Source organism: Parus major, chromosome 1A, assembly GCF_001522545.3.
Source record: "Parus major isolate Abel chromosome 1A, Parus_major1.1, whole genome shotgun sequence".
Classification (NCBI taxonomy): Eukaryota; Metazoa; Chordata; class Aves; order Passeriformes; family Paridae; genus Parus; species Parus major.
The window spans coordinates 58,189,256-58,209,046 of NC_031773.1; the positions used below are offsets into that span (position 1 = coordinate 58,189,256).

The 19,791-nt window shown below is 40.7% G+C and overlaps 1 long non-coding RNA gene across 2 annotated transcripts; it reads right to left on the reverse strand.

Annotated features, from left to right (window-relative positions):
- Positions 1–10,545: 10,545 nt before the first annotated feature.
- LOC107204922 lies at positions 10,546–13,562 on the reverse strand. Of its 2 annotated transcripts, XR_004497640.1 has the most exons (4): positions 13,309–13,562; positions 13,054–13,182; positions 12,800–12,886; positions 10,546–12,027 (listed from the first exon to the last, which is right to left on the reverse strand). It is a non-coding gene; the product is annotated as an uncharacterized LOC107204922 (long non-coding RNA). The 2 variants fall into 2 exon arrangements; XR_001521798.2 differs by having other exon boundaries at positions 13,054–13,554.
- Between the last annotated feature and the right edge of the window lie 6,229 nt (positions 13,563–19,791).

Sequence of the window (19,791 nt, forward strand, 5' to 3'; positions counted from 1 at the left end):
TCATATGGAAGGACAGTGGCATTTTTATGCTCTTCCAGCCCAACACTATTGAACTGCTCAAACATGATCTTCACTAAGCATTGCAGACACTCCTAGAAAAACACTGTCAGTAATAGGTCAGACCCATGACTGGTCTGGTCCAATTGGTAGTGTCAGAGGAGAGTAATGCCAAATATCCATGAGTAAGTCTCGTGACTCAACTGTTACCTCAATAATTGGGGGTGAATAAATACACACGATTGGAATTTTGTCAGGCAGTGATGATGACCTAGCATTTCTCCACAAAATTGTTAGCTCTGACACAATGAAAAATCTCAACCATGTGTGCATTTTTAATTACATGTTTAACCCACCAACAACTTACTGAAACAAAAAAAAAAACTGAGGAAGTAGCTTATTTTTTTTTAAAATATTTTGAACTCACAGTAATCTAAGAAGATTACTCACCATCTTCTTTAATAATTTCTGTGTTTGCATGTTTTCTGGAGAAGTGTATGTAAACACTCACTAGAAATGCTACAGCCTATTTCAGTCCTGCTCTAAGAGAATCCTCCTGTGAAACTTTGCTACAAATGCAAAAATTCAGACAGAAGTTGTGTAACTGTGAGGTAATGTTGCGATTCTTTTCACCACTCTGGATTGATGATAAATCAGGTGCCTTTTATTTTCAATTAATCCTTAATATGGGATTGTCTTGGTTTAGGGTTTAGGTACCCCAGGACAGGATATAGGAAAAGAGTTGCTGCAATTTTTAAAATATTAAATGGACTTCATGCCTTTTTCTCACCTTCGTAATTTTTTGATTGTGAAGAACAGCTCATGGCATACTAGCAGAAAAGCAAACACTTAGTTTTGAGATAATTAGTTTAATTTTCCAGACTGGCTTCCTTTTGAGGTCTCTTCATTACCCCATCAGCCACAGGCAGCCTCTGCACGTCCTGTGCCCCTCATCACAATGTGTTTCCCTCAGCCTACAGCCCAGCACCTCTAGCTCATTCACTTGGGGTATTATGCATCTCCTCAGCAGCCTCTTCTGTATGCGCTGTCCATATCTACACCAAGCCGCTCCCTCTGTACCCTTTTCTTTCTCATCCTTTGTTGAAGCCTGCATTTATTTTCAAAGACTCCTCTACTCAGCCTTTTATGTGCGGTGCTTTAAATCCTTTTATTCCCCTGAGCATTCCCAGCTACCCATTCTTTCCCGGAGAGGGAGGTGGATCTTCCTTGAAGTCATTATTCAGGGAAAGAAGACTAGGCCCCATTATTTGATTGATTTCACAAGTCATTTAAATGAATGGTATGTAGGCACAACTAGCAAATGCTTGTTAAAATGGTTAATTTGATCATTTCTTTTCAGTGATAGTGGGAGAACAAAAAAAATCACAAAATGAGTAGCTGAGCAAAATGGCAAGAATTATGTTTTGTCCTTTGAAATAATATTAAATGACAACATAAATCATGTAGAGATACTTATGGGATATTACTATATCTACCAAGAGTTCATTATGTCTTATGCTATTAGAATGAAAGGCAAGGAAATGAGTGAATATATTATGATGTTAAAGCTGCACCAATTTTTATTTAAGCAATCACATTACTAACAGTACAGTATACCAGAAAAATTACTGGTTCAGTGACAAAAATACTTTTCTATTACAAAGCCCCTTTTAAGATAATTAGCAGCAGGACAGAAAATAAGATACAAAATATTTTTAAATGTAGGAAAAATGGGGAATTATTCCAATGATCTAAATTTGCCTTAAGCACTTGCTTGTATGACAAAATCACTACAATGGTTAGTGGTCTTTACACAGAAAAGGTTGAACACGTAAGTAGAGTGATATGACAGGAAAGACAGTGACAAAGCTCTTGAAACAAATCTTCCCATCATCTGCTTCACTTATATACTGTGTCAGTCAATACAAGAAACTTTGTAATTACTGAGAGGGAAAAAAATAGTTTTTCCTTAAAAATAAAACTGTCTACCATCAATTTATTAGAAACAGAAACAACTTCCTGATTCTAGCTGAAAGACCTTGGGGAAAGGCTACATTGGCTTCAAGTGATCTGGCCAAGTTTCTGCTCCCCAATATTTGGGTGCTGATTTCTGATGGCTTTATCAGGGTTTGCATCTGTAAGCCGTGAACGGACAGAAAAACATGGACATGGAAATAGAGACTCCAAAGTGATGTCTGACAGTGTCTGCAAACAATTGCTGTGACAATTGCTGAAAGTATGGTTGGAACCCGCATCACTGAATTTTGCCAGGTGAGCACACTGATGACAGGCATCCTGTGTTTGGAGACCTCATTTAGGCATAAATGTGTTCCTTAATGGCAGAGCCTTAGTCTTAATGCTGGAATTTCCTATGGGCTCAGCATTTGTTAACCTCCAGCCCTGCTCCCTAGCTTGCCTCTCTTAACTCAAATAGAGCAAAGGAGCTGCAGTAAGTCATCACTCCTCCCTGGTCAAGGACTTCTCCTCAGCACATCCCCAGATGCATTATAACCAGCAGCCAAACCCTGTGCCATCACCTTTGGCAGCTCCAGTCCAACAGAGGTGGCTTCTGTGCAGAAATCCCCAGCTGCCAAAAGGCCTCTAGAAGCCATGGGAAAAGGCACAACATTGCTTTAAAGACTACATTAAAGTGTTTTTGGAGGTCTTACCGCAGTTGGCCATTGGACTAAATTGCCATAAGGCACTCCCTTTAGTAGCACTGAATTTCCCATCAGGGACTGTTTCTCCTTGGTGGTTAATCCTTCAATTGTGTATTCTCTCTGGCAATAACTTTACTATACTCTTAAGAAGAACAGTCATATTTCATGCATCTCTTCCTAGCAGTGATTGGGAGGCACCTTGAAGCTGGTTGTCATTATTAAGCTTTGCCTATGTTGGCAAGCAGTTTGCTAACACTTCCCAAACCAGACAACAATGACCCTTTGTTCCATGTTAAGGCCTGAGTTTATCAGAGCTGTGGCAGTAGGTCCATCTTTATCAGAGGTGTGCTCATTTCTTGATTGAAATTCCTTAGATCTTTCTGAAGTCAGGTGGGAACAGTGTCTGAAATGAAAAGTCATTCTTATTGAAGTCTATGCAAAGCAGTGATTGCAGCAAAGCAAGTATCCTTTAGGATGTATAGTGCCTTCCACACTCCAGTCTCTCATATGCATGCAAAGATATGTGTGCATAACTTTCATCATTTATGCTCTAGACTTCATCAGTTTTGAGGATTAAAATGTGATGATTTCATATTCACTCTGTGGCAGCATACGCTGATCATTCTGAAAAATATTAATAATTTTACTACAGTTTCTATTCTATACCACCATTGTTCCATCATTTCTGTCTTTGCAGCGGATGAAAACTTACCCACTGGTGTCATTGTAAGATGATAGTCTTCTACCAGGGCCTCACTAGCAGCATAAAGCATGTGTTTAAAGAATTAATTTAATAAAGAAATAGAAACTCAGTGGCAGGAAAGAGCATTATAAACTTTAGAACACCAGGAGCATAATTAGTACTGTGACATAATGATGAAAGAAGGCAATAAAATAATTTTTACTTCACTCTGTAATTCTTAAAGCACTGAAAATTAGCTTGTCAGCAGGGAAGGGCTGATTTCTTTTCTTTCAATTTCATCTGTATGCTGTCTTAATGTTATTTTCTTTTTAAAAGAACACAGAACACAGTGAATACCATAAAAATTAATTTTGAATTCACATGGTACACGAATGAATGTCTGTTTTGAGGCTGAGAATCTCACATTTAGGAGAGGTTTTAGTGTCTGGACAATTACTGGTCCCAAGAAAAATTGCAGGATGTGTCCATTTGTTCTGTCATCTCTACCAAGCCATGGAGGCTGAGAAGGGTGGAGGTACTAGCCTTATCCAAAGCAGAGAGAAAGATCCCATTGGTGGCAATTTGACAAATTCAGAGTGACCAGAAGAACCAACATGCCTGATATTTTAAATTTACTGGAAAACAAAATAACCTATCTTATGAAGAAGTAATGGTGGATAAATGATGTAAAGGAATAGAACACTAGAACAATTAGAGTAAGAACACATTAGAAAAAAAAGGACAACCAAGCACTATCTCTACCTTCTGTAGATGCCCATGTCAAAACATTCCCTGCACTACTTGTTACTCCTACCCTCTCTCAGAAAGACATTACTGATGTGCTGCTGGGAGAGATTGTTGTGCCACAGGTGTGGAAAGGTGACAGGGGACTCCGTGGGCAGAGACTGGGGGTACAGCTGGAGGAAACTGAGGAGTGATAATTCACATCCCAACAGAGGTGGTAACAGTACAGAAATGAAAGGGTAAAACACGTTGGATGCTCTCTGGATGGAATGAGGCTAGCATGCTCAGAGACCTATTCCACACACTGTCTGCCACTGTAAGCACCTGCTAAGGGGGATGGAATGGAGGGTGGAGCAGTGTGGAGAAACTGCTGCCAGGAGATGTTGAAATCTTCGCAGGGAGGGGAACCCTGTGGTGAAATCGGTCTCCTTGGATGAACTTGGTTCATGATATAATTGTAATATTAACACACACCTCCATCCCAAACGTACAACCACCCCTCCCTGGGCACGTACTCTGTATTTTTTTTGCCTGTGTCTTTAAAAGCAAAGTGAGGGAATTTTACACCAGTCAGTAACAAAGGTATATATGACTAGTGTCACTCAAGCTCCACCTAAACATAAAAAAGTGGTATAAGCTGAGCACAGGGGAAAGTTAGGTATCAGTACTGAACTTAATTAATATCCATTTTACTGCTGGATATTTATTTCCTGTTGACTTCCTGTATATATATATATATATATATATATATATATATATACTTCCTGTATTTATAATATATCTATGATACCAAACTGAAACATATTGGATGATATCCAATTCTGGATGCAATCTGATTCTGTTTTTCATTTATCTTTATCTTCAACAGGGTATGATGATCTGAAACTCAGATTTCTTTAGAAAGAGAACAGTCAGACTGAGTTTCCATACATAGTCAGTTTGCTGCTATTTCATTAAAATCTAATTTAGATTGAACTAAACACTTCTCTGAACTAATTAACCTGATGTGGAGAACTTCAGAATACTAAATCACTGATGGTCTCATTTTATATTAATAAATGTAGGCAGATATATTGACATCTTATAGATTCATGTCTCTGTCATGTAAAAACACCATACAGAAAAAAAAAGCAAGACCTGAAAGAGATCTAAGCTTAATGGAGCCAAGCTTGGTCAAGAAATGGGACTGAGCTCTGTTAAGAGAAAGAGGGACAGGAATTACAGGCCCAGAGGATAGGATTTGGTGATGGGATTTAAGGGAACTCAGAAAGCCATTTAGTCTGTTCCAGATGGCAAAAGCAGCATGGGAGAAGGAGCTCAGTGCCAGCTATGGCAAAACAAGCAGGGGAAACACAATATTTAAACAATTTTTACTGAATTCCATGAAAAGCCTTTGTTCAAAAAGTGTAAGGGTTGAAAAGTTGTGTTTCTGAGGATAGAAAGTGCGTGGCTTAATGTTTCCCAGACAAATTAAATTTGTAACTCTAATATGCACTGTAAAATCTTTAATTACAGGATAGCATTTTTACATAGCACCTTTAGCCTTTCTGTGCACGTGGATAGCATACATTTAATGAGCAATGATTCATTAGCCTGTTTTATCCTCATTGCTAAGTGCATGGCATCATGACTCATTTACTATATCCTATTCAAACTCTGGCCTGAATACACAATTAGTAACATTCTCATAGGATCACCCATGTAATTTATTGCTATACTACTTAGTGCTTCACAAACATTAATTAATATCTCTAACTTCCTTGTAAGATCAGGTCATGTTTCTTGTTTTTATGTTTTGGAATAGTGTGAAATGACAAAAGACTGATTTTTTATTCTTTTTTTAGGAAAGCCCGTATTTATCTGTGGTGGATTCCCAATGTGGGTCTCCTCTAGAAGAAATGACCATTCACCATTTCTTTTTTCCATCCCTGTGTGAAGCTGGAACCCCTTCCTCTTCAGGAATACCATGTCTTTTGGCGAGCCAGTGAATCTCTTCCTTTGATTGTTTGGGGGCACGCCTATCCCACTGAGCTCTGACCAGGCATTTCCTTGGGCAGAGGGGTGAGAAAGTGAGCAACCACCTTTCCAAACCTACTGTTTGAAGGAGAGAAAACAACAGTGTAAACCAGAGTCAGATCACAGGTATATGAAGTTTCTGTTATCGTGATCCTGGATGTTCATATGAGCTACCTTTAATTTTAGAAGCTGATACTTGTATTGCTCCCTGTGAAGCTGAAACAAGCCTGGGTTGCTGCTGTAACCAGCAGGAAATTTTTCCAATAGAAAATAACATCAAGCACACTTCTCACTCCTCTGCCTTCCCAGACCCATTAGATCCCAAGTTTAGGAGAAGACTTGCACACAACTCTGTGACAAGCTTTAGTAGAAATATCAGTTTTGGTATGGATAGAGCAAAAGTAGAAACTTGTGGATGTGGGAGAACAGGAGGAAGTAGAAAAAAGTGGGATGAAAGGAAAGCACGTGTTAATGGCATCTAAATTAGTAGATCATAAAGTCTACTGCAGTTTCTATTTATAGAAACATCCAGACTGAGAAAAACAAAGGACAATCTAAATACAACAGCCTACACCCAGAAAGAGACAAAAGAACAATGAGTTAATCAGCTGTTTTGCCTAATGACTCACAGAGGTGAGAGAAAAGGAGAGACAATTCACTGGCTGCTTTTGAAAGGTGTAAAAGACACATCCATAAGCCAACCACAGGGCTGCCATTAAGAAGAACAACCCAGAAGACACCAGGAGAGCTAAATTAGCTTCCCTAATTTTTTGTGGCCACAAACATTTTTGGACAGACCATGTGCAGACACACCTTCAAGCTTCCCAACAGGAAAGAATGAGTAAAACTACGAGAAGAATGCCTGTGCCTGAGTGATACCTGGTTTGTACAAAATAAAATTACTTTTCCTTCTTATGAGGCCTCTTGTCGAGGGTTGCTCCATTAGTTGAGATTTGCAGAACAGATCTTGATGCTGGATGCCTCTCCATGGCTCCTCTCCCACCAAGTGGAGCCTTAATGTGCAAATTGGCTGTGCTGGCTAAGCAGTACCACATGCTCACAAGTGTTATTTCCTTGCAGAAATCGAGTCTGATGTGAGCCCCAGGTGAGATGATGGGGAAGAGTTAGCACATGGTGAAGGGTTTTGGGTGGCCATGGGCGTATGTCTCTGGCTCTTGTGCAGGGACAGAGGTGCAGGCCAGCATCTGAACACTGCACAAGAAATGCTACACAAAATTCAAAATATGATCTTACCCATCCAGCATCACTCTGTGGCCCTTCATTTGGTCCTCTGTAATCACTGATAAACTTTGTGGATCGCCTCTGCTTCTGCAGAAAGATGACATCCATCTCCACTCCCAGATGCCTACAAAGTTTTAGGTCATCAACCCACTGAGGCACCAGCTAAATTTCATAGGTTGGGGAGGGGGTTCTAAACACCAAAGCTTGCAGAGTCCTTACAAAGAGTCGCTCCTCCTTTGCCTGTTAATGACTTTGCGAACTCTTGTTGCATGTAACTGTAGACACGCCTTTAAATGTTTTACAAGACTGTGGTAGTCACCCATTCATCATTTATGGTTGAGCACTAAAATACTTTGCAGGTAACTGTAGCACTAGAAAGTGTTAACAAATATCATTCACACAGTGAGAATTTCTTATGTGTTATAAGAAAGTTGTGACATCAGCATAAGTAGCATTTTAATTCTCAAAGCACCTTTAACAAGAATCAATTCATAAAGGATCATTGTGACAGAGGCAGGCATTGAAAAGAGATTCAAACAATTTCCACACAGCACTGCAAATAAAAGCCTGGGTTACAGCCTTATGCCATCAGGGCGGAAAATTCTGGTTACATGCGAATAAGTAGTACATGTTATAGTTGTATTTTCCTGTATTCCATACTCTGCCCTCCTTACAAGAGAACTTGTCGTTTGGGCTCCATTAAATTACTGCAGAACAGGCTACAATCAGACACAGCAACCTGATTATCAGCAGGCAGAATAAACTGCTTCAGTGCATGGCTATCTACAAATAAAGTACTTGGTCACAATCAACATTCCCAGAGAATTAGGTTATTTTCTAGCTCTAAAAGCTAATCCTTTATCGTAAAATAGGTCCGTGCCATCACAAGCAAATAGAAAATAACAGAAAAGTAAATAACTGTAGGAAAACATTTTAACAGAGCAAAAGCATGATATTTTAGTAAAAGCCTGTCTGCACAACCCAGCTTTCAATCCAGGCAACAGTTCTAAGGGCAGTGTCCTTGAAACTCTCCTGGAACAGGGAGAATAAAGAAAAACAATGGCATTGTGTATAAGGAAAAGAATGTTAAACAACATGTATTAACCAATAGTAGCTTGTTAAGCTGCTCGAACCCTGTAGGACCCTATAAAGGGGCGCTAAAGATAGACATAAACGATTTTCGCTATACCTCTGTGAGGACTCAGTGAATAGCCTGAGCAGTTTTCCATTAAATAACAAAGGACTAGTTTGTTTCCTCTGCTTTGCTTCAGCAGTACAAGGGGACTCCAGTGAGAATGATAATCATGGCCAAAGACATTACACAGTACAGCTGTAGCGTTTGTCTAACAGTCCGAGGCAACATTCACCCATTCAGCTCAACACTCCTTAAATATTTTCCAGCCCAACCAGGTCCCTCATCTGGGTCATTGCACAAATAACTATGCTGGCACAGAGGGTGGAAAACTCCAGCAGAAAATTGTGGCAAAATACTGAGGGGTGAAGTGTTCCTTGTGCCCTCACAAGAAGGCTGAAGCTACACGATGCAAACACTCCCACGGAATCCGTCATCACGTCTGTCAGGAGCACGGTAGCCTGGTTTAGTGGAGGATTTGGCAGTGTTAGGTTTATGGTTGGACTTGATAATCTTAAAGGTCTTTTCCAACGTAAATGTAAATGATTCGTTGATTTTGTGATCTTTTTGTGATCTTTGTCATGTCCTTCCTCGAGGTCATTAGGATTCAATATTTTAGAGCTGAGCAGTGAGAGGTTTGTGGCAGTACATTGAGGAGAAAGTCCAATCTTATGAAATGGTCAACAAAGTGTAAACACTAGGTGACAGCTGATCAAATAGTAAGTCTACACAAATTTAGCAGCAATTTATCTGTAATGTGATAAAATAATACAGGAACAGCTTTAGAGCAGTAAATCAACACAACATAGCCATCAGCTAGCTTCTGTGTATAATAAATGCATACAAATCGTCAAAGCTGCTCCTGATATTCAGGCTTGATGTGAAAAAGCCAGAGCTGTTTTTTCCAGTCCTGGATGTGGCTATAGAAACAATGACATCAAAATGGACTTTTGTCTGACCAGGTATTGTGAAATGATGGCTTGTCCTTGACAGAACCGTGGTCTGGATGCAAGACAGGGGATTATCCTCTTTAATTCCAAAACCATATGAAAACCAGCTGATGTTTTTTTGAGAGTTTGGAGTCTCACCAACTTGACAGCTCCTGGCAAAGTTTAATAGTCTCTTATAATAATTTAGATTGAAAAGGCCTCTAAGATCATCAAATCCAGTCATTAACCTAACACTGCCAAGTCCACCACTAACCAACTATCCCTAAGTGCCAGGTCTACATGTCTGTTAAATACGTCCAAGGATGGTTATTCTCCACTTTCTTAGGCAGCCTTTCCAGTGCTTGTCGACCTTTCTGGTGAAGAACGTTTTTCCTAATATCCAAACCTCCCCTGGTGCAACTTAAGGCCTTTTCCTCTTTTCACTTGCTACCTGGGAGAAAAGGCCAACCCCCAGATCACTACAATTTCCTTTCAGGTATTTGGAGACAGTGATAAGGTCAGGGTTTTTTGGCTAACATAGCTCATTCCTATGGGATCTGTGCTCTTAGTTCAAAGGAAGAATATCAAAGATGCAGGATAGGAGGGACAGGAAGAGATAAAGGGCCATTACACAGCCATTATCACCTGCAGAGTGCTGTCTCCTGAAGCCACTGTCTTTGCATGGTGATTGTCTGGCAGTTTCCTCAGAATCTGTTAAGTCATGGAAATGGCACAGACTAAACTTCGGTGCTAGAAGGTATAAAAACGTCAGTTTAAGCAAAAAGGTTCAGAAGCTGATCCAAGAGCAGTTGCACTGGGGCTGTTGTGGTTCCTGGTGTGATACCAGGGATACCTGTGCAGTGCCAGAGGAGGAAGGATGAACATCTCCCCACTAGTTAGGTAACTGTTCTGCACACTGGTGCATAAGCTGAGTTACAAGTTGTCAATTACCAGTTATGAATTAGAAACTTCATAACTTATGTGATGAATTAGTGAATTCACACAGCAGACTATTCTGTGCAAAGGCAACTGAGCCCTTGTTTGTTGTGCTTCATCCTTTCTTTCTCAATGAGCTTGTAAAATAAATCTTAATTTACGGAGTACATTGTCCTGTAAATCTGAAATACACAAACAGACAATGGCTGCTGTGCTCAAAAGTTCTTTTTATTTCAATATGACTTGGTCTATTACAGCACAGAACAGTAAATGAAAATTTGAATTAATTAACTTCAACTTACTGTGAAAAAGTAAATAATTACAGAAACCCCAACAGCTGAAGCCTGATACACACGAAAGTTTGCCCACAGCTAGACAGACAGGTGAGCCTGGGAAGCCATATTCACCATTTTGGTCACCTAAGATGCCCATGCAACCAGAAAGATGCACACAATTCATTATTTTGATTACATTAGATACCCTTGAAACCAAGGAATTACAGTCCCCAAATAAACCTATTTTAAAACCAGACTGGACTAGATTTTTCTTTCTTTCTACTACACATCTGCCATCGAAGCCTGTAATCTAATGATTTCCGGTCTAAGTTTCACTATATGGTTTCCTATGTGACATTAGCAAACTTCTATCATGTATTTCTAGAGACATCAAAACTTACACAGCACAGCACAAGTGCTTGTGGAAACTCTGTATTAATTATATCACTTTGTGCTTTATACAATTAGACCAGGGTGAACCATCTTGATTAACCTCTTCCCCAGCCTTTCCAGAACAGCTTCATCTGACTGTAACTACTTCCCTTATGATCACAATCATTACCATTCTAACACCCTGGGAGCACTTTTTTAAGAAAACTCAGTTCTTCATCTGTGATTTATTTACAAGCATGGTCTCAGGGCAAGAATTTGTAGATAATTCTATGGTCTTTCTCTAGGAATATAGGTTGTGAGTATTACTAATTCCCTGTAAAATGCTTGAGAAAAATATCCAAAAATGAGTTGGAGCTAGTTCAGTGAATTCTTCTGACAGTAAAAGAAAAGGGGAGGAAACAGAACTGGGATCTGTCCCACTGGTACTCTGTCATGGAATAGACTTCTCTTACACCAAGGGGCCCCTGAGAGCTCAGATGCCAGGGTAAGATGCTTTTCCCTTTAATGTTGTGTCTGTATCTCTGGTTGTTTATGACATTCCTTATGACAGTTCTCAGCAGTGGACCAACTCAGTAGGTGCTGTGCAGCCAGAGGAGAATATCCTGGCCCTCAAAGCTTCCTGTACCCCTAAGCAATGCAGGCAGGGTAAGAGGGAAGCCCTGGCCAGGCACACCAGTGCCAACAGCCACAGCTGTGGATCCACAGCTGGAACATTGGTGGTCTGCTGTGCTCCCAGTCTGCCTTGGGGTGGAAGAAGAGTGTAGTCAGGCCTGGAGAAGTGAAACAGCCGAGGAAGTGGCCGCCAGTGTGGTACTGTGTGGCACAGGGGTTGAGCTGTGGCACAGAGGCAGTGGTTTACAGAAGGCACTGGGGATGGCAGCCACACTGTTTGCAGACATGCTGCCTGCTTGCACATGAGTGGAGCTGAGGAAATGTGGCAAGAGAAAACTAAGCAGAAGGTCTGTCATGTGGCTTGCAATAATAAATATCAGGTTGTATAACCCCATCCCAGGTCTGCTTCCTGTGGGCAACAGAAGCAAATAGTCACTGAAAGAATAAGGCAGACACGAACATGTTATGAACTAAATAAGACAACTAGGTCTATTGAGTTAACAGCAATTAAATTAAAAATGAATACAATTTAGTGAATTGAATAGCAATCTGGTATAAAAGAATACAATTTAGTGAATATATTCAAGTATATATATGTGTACATATATGTATGTAATTTGCCAGTAATTGATTAAAACATAAGCAAAACCAACCAGGGTACGGAGAGGGTTTCTCACTCTACCTCACATACAAAACAAAGCAATTCAAACTAAACTTATATACTATGTGCTTATACATATTCATTAATGTTTCTTGTAAGTTTCCTCTTCCTCTCAATTCTTAAATTCTACGTCACTGTACTTCATGGCACATGCTTCGCTTGTTGCTCAGGGGTCTTCAGTCTATTGGTGGTCTTTGGATGAAGGCTTACACTCATCCTCGTTGTCCTCTGGACAACCTCACAGGTTGTGTGTGCATACTAAGCATTGTGTTATGTAAGTAAGCAATGTGTTCCAATTATTAGCCTTGCATTTCATAGATAACACCATAATTTCAGACATTATGCTTGAAGTCGTTCCAACTTTGTCCATCTCAAGGTCAATTCTGTCTTGAGATGTTACTTATCTTAAAACTACATCCTGTATCCTATTTTTAACATGTAACATCTGCAAAGGGGTCCATCTCCCTTGTAACACTAATTCCCTTTATTGCTTTATAATAATAACTTTCCAAATACTTACAATTTAGTTAGCACGAATCATCTCCATTTATCATACACACGCTGAAGAGGGAGCAGAAACAGCTCCTTGTCTAGAGTTGTTAATAACCTGAATGGACAAGATGCAAATTGTGAAAATTCACACACACACACATGAATGTGCATCCTACCATACCCTATAGCTCTGAAGATGATCCACCTCTGGAAGGAATTTGTTGTTGTGCAGACTTTAATTTAAAACAAGCAGAAGAGACAACCCAACTGCAACCCACTGACCATGTATGCACACTTCTGATTAGATGGGATGTGCCATGCCACGCTCCTGGAGCAGCACAGAGATGGGACCTACAGGCTTCCCAGCACCATCACAGCAGAGGCTGGGTGTGGCAAACATGGTTCACTCTCCTGGTAAAATTTTAAAGTTTAATATAGAACATTAGAAAGCAAAGATAATAAAGCAAAATTTAGTGGCTGGGTGCTTGGCATTCAGCCAAGAGCACCCCTGCTATTTTGGAGGCACCCTTTATATACCTTTTCTATTGCATCAGCCTATTGCATATTCATAAACAGTCATGCATACTTAAACTTTTCCCAGACTAGTTTACATGTTCCAAGAACTGTTTAGCATGGCTCCTCCTCAAGTCTGCCTTTTTAGAGCTCGTGCAATTCTTGGCTGTGGTTTTAGTCCATTCTAATTATCACCTCCAGCTTGGGTTTTGGTCCGTACTTTCTGCAGATGGTAGGTGCTGATAATTGGCATATCAGTAGCAGGGGTCTTCATCATACGTTCATTGGGTGTTATCCCAGCCAAGCAGGCAGTTAAATTACCACAAGCATAACTATATTAGCTATTTCACTGCTATGTCTAAGTTTAGTTAATAGCAGAATTAAAAACTACGTCTTTATAGCAAAGCTACTTTAACATTATACATATAGCACCCATTTTAATATTTGTCAAAAGCCAATATTACAATATGTATTTATAACACTGGCCAACATCTGTCCTCTTACACTTCTCATGTAGTGTTTCCTGCTCCACAGGAATCCTATTTCCTAATTTAGCAGCATCTTTATTGAGGTTCTGCTACTATATATGCTATCCGAGAAAGTATGGCTATTTTAGTCTATTCAAAACAGCAAGTCAACAGCAAATGTTACTCTCTTGGTAAAAAAAAAGCCACTCGGTAGGCATCTCTAGCTCTCAGTTACTGTTGTGTTTTCATTTGGGCTGCAATATTCTTTCCCTGTTGCAGCTTTTAACATTACACTCTCCACTATAGGTGCCTTACATACACCTAGCAGCCGAAGATTAAAGGATGCATTTCCCAAATAGGTGTCAAGACTTGAGTATCTGTTGAGACTGACCCCATTCCTCACCAGAGAAAATTAGTCCCAATTTATGTTCTTTGAGAAAAGTCTCACGTCACCATAAAATCCCAGAGCAATTTGTCTAACAACTCTCTGCTACATCTGACATGCGTTACTGGCAATCTCACCCTCAGAAGGAGAGAATTCTGAAATGTGTAGTAAGAGAGCCAATACCCCAGGCAACACAAAACCTCTGCCACAAACTCAGCTGGGACCCTTTACTCTGCAGTGGGTCTCTGTCACCTCAGGGACCAGCGAAAGCCCATGCCATGGTTTCACCTGATTTTGGCTCTGATCTGCATGCACTCCTTGACAAAATCTCAGTTTCCAAAATTGCCTGCTTCCCAAAGCATTTTCAAATTTCATGTAATCCTCAGTAATTCATGTCAAACATCAGTCAGGGCACTGTTTTGACTTTTCTAACCAAAAGAGATGCACAATTCATCCCAGCATCCCTGGCTGTAGAGGGGAGAACTCGCTGTTGTTCCTATGAAAGCCCCCTAGCATCCAGCTGGCACTTTCCCTGCCTCCTGCAGACTTTTAATTACACTCCTGCCTCTCTCCTTACATTGCTGCTCATGAGCTCCCCAGCTCAGAATCTGTCATTTTGCAGCTATGGATTTGTTCTGGTTGACATCCAGTCCTGGTTGAAGTCCAGGGCAGGGCTCTCCACCGCTGATAAGCAATGAGGTCTGCATAGCCAGGGGGCTCAGCCAGCGTGTCCCATATGGCTATTTGTATCCCTGGACAGGCTTTTGCTGCTCATCATGCTGACCTCATTCCCACAGCCTCTTTTCTCGATGGGGTTTCCTCCTAAGGGCAATTGCCCAGGCTGGGAGAGCTCTCACTGCAGCTCCCATGCACATTTTGGAGTGCTCTAATCCATCCAGGGCTCAGAAGCACACACAGGCTTGTAATCCTTCCCTTTAAAGGGATGGCAGCAACTCAAAATCTGCCTTTTCTCCTTTGTGAGGGGCTCCTCCTTGCAGCTTAACAAGAGTGCATTTTCTAGGAGATTTTACTCCTTCAACCACTGAAAGTGTTTTGGCTGTAGAAAGCAAGCAGAGAGGTCTGCAGCTTCCCTGGGCGTTGTAGCAGACACAGAGACACAAACCCTCACTCAGCCCAGGATGTGTGTGGTGCTGCTGGAAGTTCAAAGTAATGACTGAATCCAAAGTTCAAAGAATCCTTGGGAAATTGGGTTTTAGAGCTGTCTGAGATACCTGCAAGAAGTTGTTCAGAAAAAGGATCTACAAGAGGTGACTCTGCCAATCTCCTCAGTCTGAGCTCTGCAGGAGGCATGCTGACACATTTATGCTGGACATAAAACCAGATGAAAGGAAATTGCCATAAAAATCCCAAACATGAAAAGTCATAAAGGATGTAACCACATGTAAAATGTGTTAGAGGTGAGGCAAACTTTAGGTTTGTTAAGCTACAGAGGAAGATTTTATCAGATCAAAAATCCCAGCAATCAGGTTCAGAGAGGTCCAGCAGGCTGCCCTAGGCCAGCCACGTGGTGCTGGAAATGATTCAAAGTTTAAAATTTGTTTATATAACTTTAGTCAGGGGTTTTGCTCACCTTTGCTCAGGAGGAAAGGAATTGAAGCTTCTTTTGGAAGCACAGTTTCACCATTCAAGGCCTGATGAGCTTAACACCTCAACAGACTGAGAGTTGAACAGAAGATAGGAAAAGATCATGACCATTGATGGACATCAACTCTAAACATCACCCCGGGCATGGTTGGACACACCTGGTTGGGGAAAAGATAGATGAGAGGAGGAAGAATGAGAACCTAATTAACATAGAAGGAGAAGGGATCAATAACCAATAGGAAAGCAAATACTAAGAACCGTGTAACTTGGGATGAATGAACATTGAATCAATGAGTTTTTCTGAGTTTTGACTGTGTAAGTATGTGAAAAATCTAGTAAAGAGTCATGTGTGATGGAATGATCTCTGCACAACCTGGGCAATGTGTGGATGACATTATTTCTGTTGCACATCCTGGCCAGAAAAAAAGTAATGTCTTGATTCTCTAACACCAAAAATGTTGTTATAGAGTTGTTTTTTTTCCTGCCATTCCAGTGACAATGAGACAACCCATCCTGGCCCCTTTTCTCTTCTGCTGAGCTGCCAGGAAGGGCCCAGACAGCAGACAAGTGGAGATCCTCACTCCAGTGTGAGGTTTCACCCGCAGCAGCAATAACAGTTCAAAGGTGAGCTCAAGTCTCAGTGCCCAGTACAGCCACCAGAAGGACGTGCCAGCTGTGATTTGTATTCCTGTTGCCTCTGAGAACAGCAGTGCAACCAGAAATAGGATCAGTGGGGACAATCTCCTCATCAGGAGGAAAGCATTAGCCACAGAAATGAGCAATGAACCTATAAAAGAATCTTGCTATCGAGGGACCCATCTGGCTCTCACCAGTGAGAATTTGCATGGCTTCCAAGCATTTACAAGCAGAATTAATAAGAATCCCTTTATTTCATCAGCTCTAGGCAGTAGGAGGACCAGTTGATTAGTTTGCTTGTTAAAGTATTACTGACATTCTGTCAAACAATCATATCTTGATTATTTTTGGTCATGTAAATAAAGTCCTTAAAAGGATTATTTCCAAACCTATTATATATAAATGAAGCATTATTTTCAAACCTCAAATTCCCAACAAACTAAACAGTATATTTTCAGGCACATGGCACAGGAAATGAAGAGGTTTTATGGGAATATTTAAAACTCACTTTTGCAGACAAAGCAGACTTAGAAAACATCTTTCAAAAGGGTGATGTTTTCAAAGTTGGAAGAGGCTGATTATAAGCCTTTCAAACAACATTCATTCTCCAAAAATAATAACACTTTTATCACATGCAGAAGATTAAAGGTAAATGGATGGAAGGATATCAGTTGTGCAGAGCTTGGAAATAAACCTAGATTCCAGCTTTGTAGAGAAGTTCACTGGAAATTCTTGCTGAAAATTCTTATTTCCATAATAAAACCATAAAACAGACATCTTCCAAATGCACTGAACGCAGTACAGTGGCCTTTGCCACAAGTACATATACTGTGGGAAAAGCCCAGATTACCAGGCTTCTGGGCCAAGGAGCAAACAGGAACATGAACATTTCTGGGCAGAGATAGACTCTGGCCTGAAGGACTGTGGGCTTCCCTGGCAGAGCCAAGCATCCTCAAGGCAAGTGGTGCTTAAAGAGCATGCAATGTGCCAAGTTAAATATGAACCTTGGATTCCTCACTTCTTGCACAGTTTCACACTTGTGTTTTAACTGAATGCCCCTGTTTGGGGGAAAAAAATGAAAAGAAAAATCAAAGCAAGTCTAGGAATAAAGTATATTGATGGCAACATCTGCTTTAAAATGGCACAGGCAGAATTTACCTTATTTCTTATATTACAGAGTCATACAGAGTATTACAGAGTAAGCAGGGAAAGCCAAGGCACAGTGGAGGAAGAATCTTAACAGTTTCACACATCAAATGTCAGGAACTTTCAGATCATTAAGAAACAAAACCAAAATGTTCCTTTCCACAAAAAAAGCAAAGTCAAAAGAAACCCTGTAAAAGTAGGAGAATATCTCACTGACAAGGCAGGAAGAAAATTCCAGAATCAATTCAATAGCAAGAACAAAAGTTCTGGGGGATATTTTTCTGTAAACATTCAACACAAAGGAAAAGTAAAGTATGGAAAAAATGAGTAAACTTAGGTTGAATTCAGCTAAATCCTTGGCGGAAAGAAAAATTAAGTTATAGATTTTTGAAGACGGCAAATATTTCCATTCCAATCATTTGCAAGTAAAATTTTGTGACTTCTTTCTTTAAAGTGCCATTCAATTAAAAAAAAAAGGCAATAGTAATCAGAACACAAACATCCAGTTTTGCTGGAATGAAATATTTTGGTTCATTCAAAGTTTTGATACACGACACATTTGGTAGGATACTGTCAGGAAAATTAATCCACACACACCAGAGGTTTATGTCCACAAAGGAGACAGAGGAGTCCTTTTACTTTATTCGAATAAAGGGAGAGGCCATGGGGCATTCCCCTGGTGTCAAATTTTTGTAGGATGAAGCCTCCTTTTATCCTAATTTCCTGGCCACAGGTCCCTCTCTCTATCCCCACAGCCTGAGGTACTGGAGAGGTACAGAATTCCCAGAACGCCTGATACCCAAGATCCCCCTCTAATGTATAACCTCCTCTTAATTCTTAACTCTTGTGGAATTCATGGTGTTTCTCCAGTGTCATCTTTCACTCAATCAGTGGAATCCATCCCATTGTTTCTGTTATCTCTCAGTGATAGTTTCATCTTATCAGCAGAGCCACAGTATGTTTGTAAAGACAAACCCATCATTCCTCTCACTACATTTTTTTGGTTTAATTTTGCCAAAGAAAACATCAGAACATTCTGACTTAAGACTTTTTTCCTGGTTTTTTTCGGTTTGGCTTCCAAATAGAAACTAGTATTTCCCTTTATCTATTAGAGTCATTGAATGAAACCATGCCAAGGTAACATCATTTGAAAGTAGCCAAAATGAAGATGCTGAAGCATCAGATTAATCCAAAGCAGTTGTGTGCTGTCCTATGCTCACTGACTGCTACGGAAAATACAAAAGGAACGATGCAAGGCTACACATGGTGGATTCTGGAATATGAATATGTGTTTAGAGCCCAAGGCTGTTGGAGGATCTCTCCCTCTGTCCTTTGCTTTTTTTGCTAGGCTTCTGGCCAAACACACCAGTGATATACTGCTGCTGAGGCAGACAGGTGCTGCCCAAAACTTTTCTGAAAGTGGACTTCACTGATAAACAGTGGCTGCCTTTTACTAGCACAAGTATTGTCTTGGCCTTCACAGGTTATTTATTGGTGGTGTGCTGTAACATTCTTCATTTCAAAAGACATAAGCCAATTTAGCTGTGAAGTTCTTTTTTTGTGTGCCCTCACTTGTACTGCTGAATGTCCTCTGGTAGGCAAGATGTGATAGTTCATGGGACAGGCACAGTCTCCTGCTGCTCTCTGTGCTCCCATTCCTGCTGCTCCTGTGGCCATTCCTGCCACCACTGAGGCCACCACTGGGATCACTGAACTGTTGCCAGCAGCAGGAAAAGCAGCACATTTCAATTCCTTTCCATGTGTATTTGACAAAACTAAGTTTTTAGAGCTCATTTCTCAGTGGAATAAACCCTCAAAACAACATATAGTCTTCATCAGAAAATGTATGGAGACATAAGAGAGATAAGGAGTAACAAATGGGAGCAACAGGACAGTAAATTCAGGAGTCCTCTGATGCGGCACTGCACCGGAGTTCTGGCTAGCTCTATGGTGGTCTTTTGCAGGCGAGCACCAGGAGTGGGGAATCACTGGGGAGCAGGCTTTTCCCTCAGTGAAACCTCCCAAGACTTTCCGGAGTCTTGGGCCGCCCCAAGCTCTGTGGTGCACGGCATCAGGGGTGGAGGCAAGAAAGTAGAGGAGTCTCTCTTGGATTGAAGTTCCCAGCAATGGTTTTACTAGGTCAGGGAAAATGAGCGATGTAGGAGACGCTTTCTGGGGACGGTCTGAGACACGGCAAAGACCTCTATAATCGAGTTAGGTGTTAGAAGTTTATTTCAGGGCGTGGGATAGAGAGAGAGAGAGCCTGCT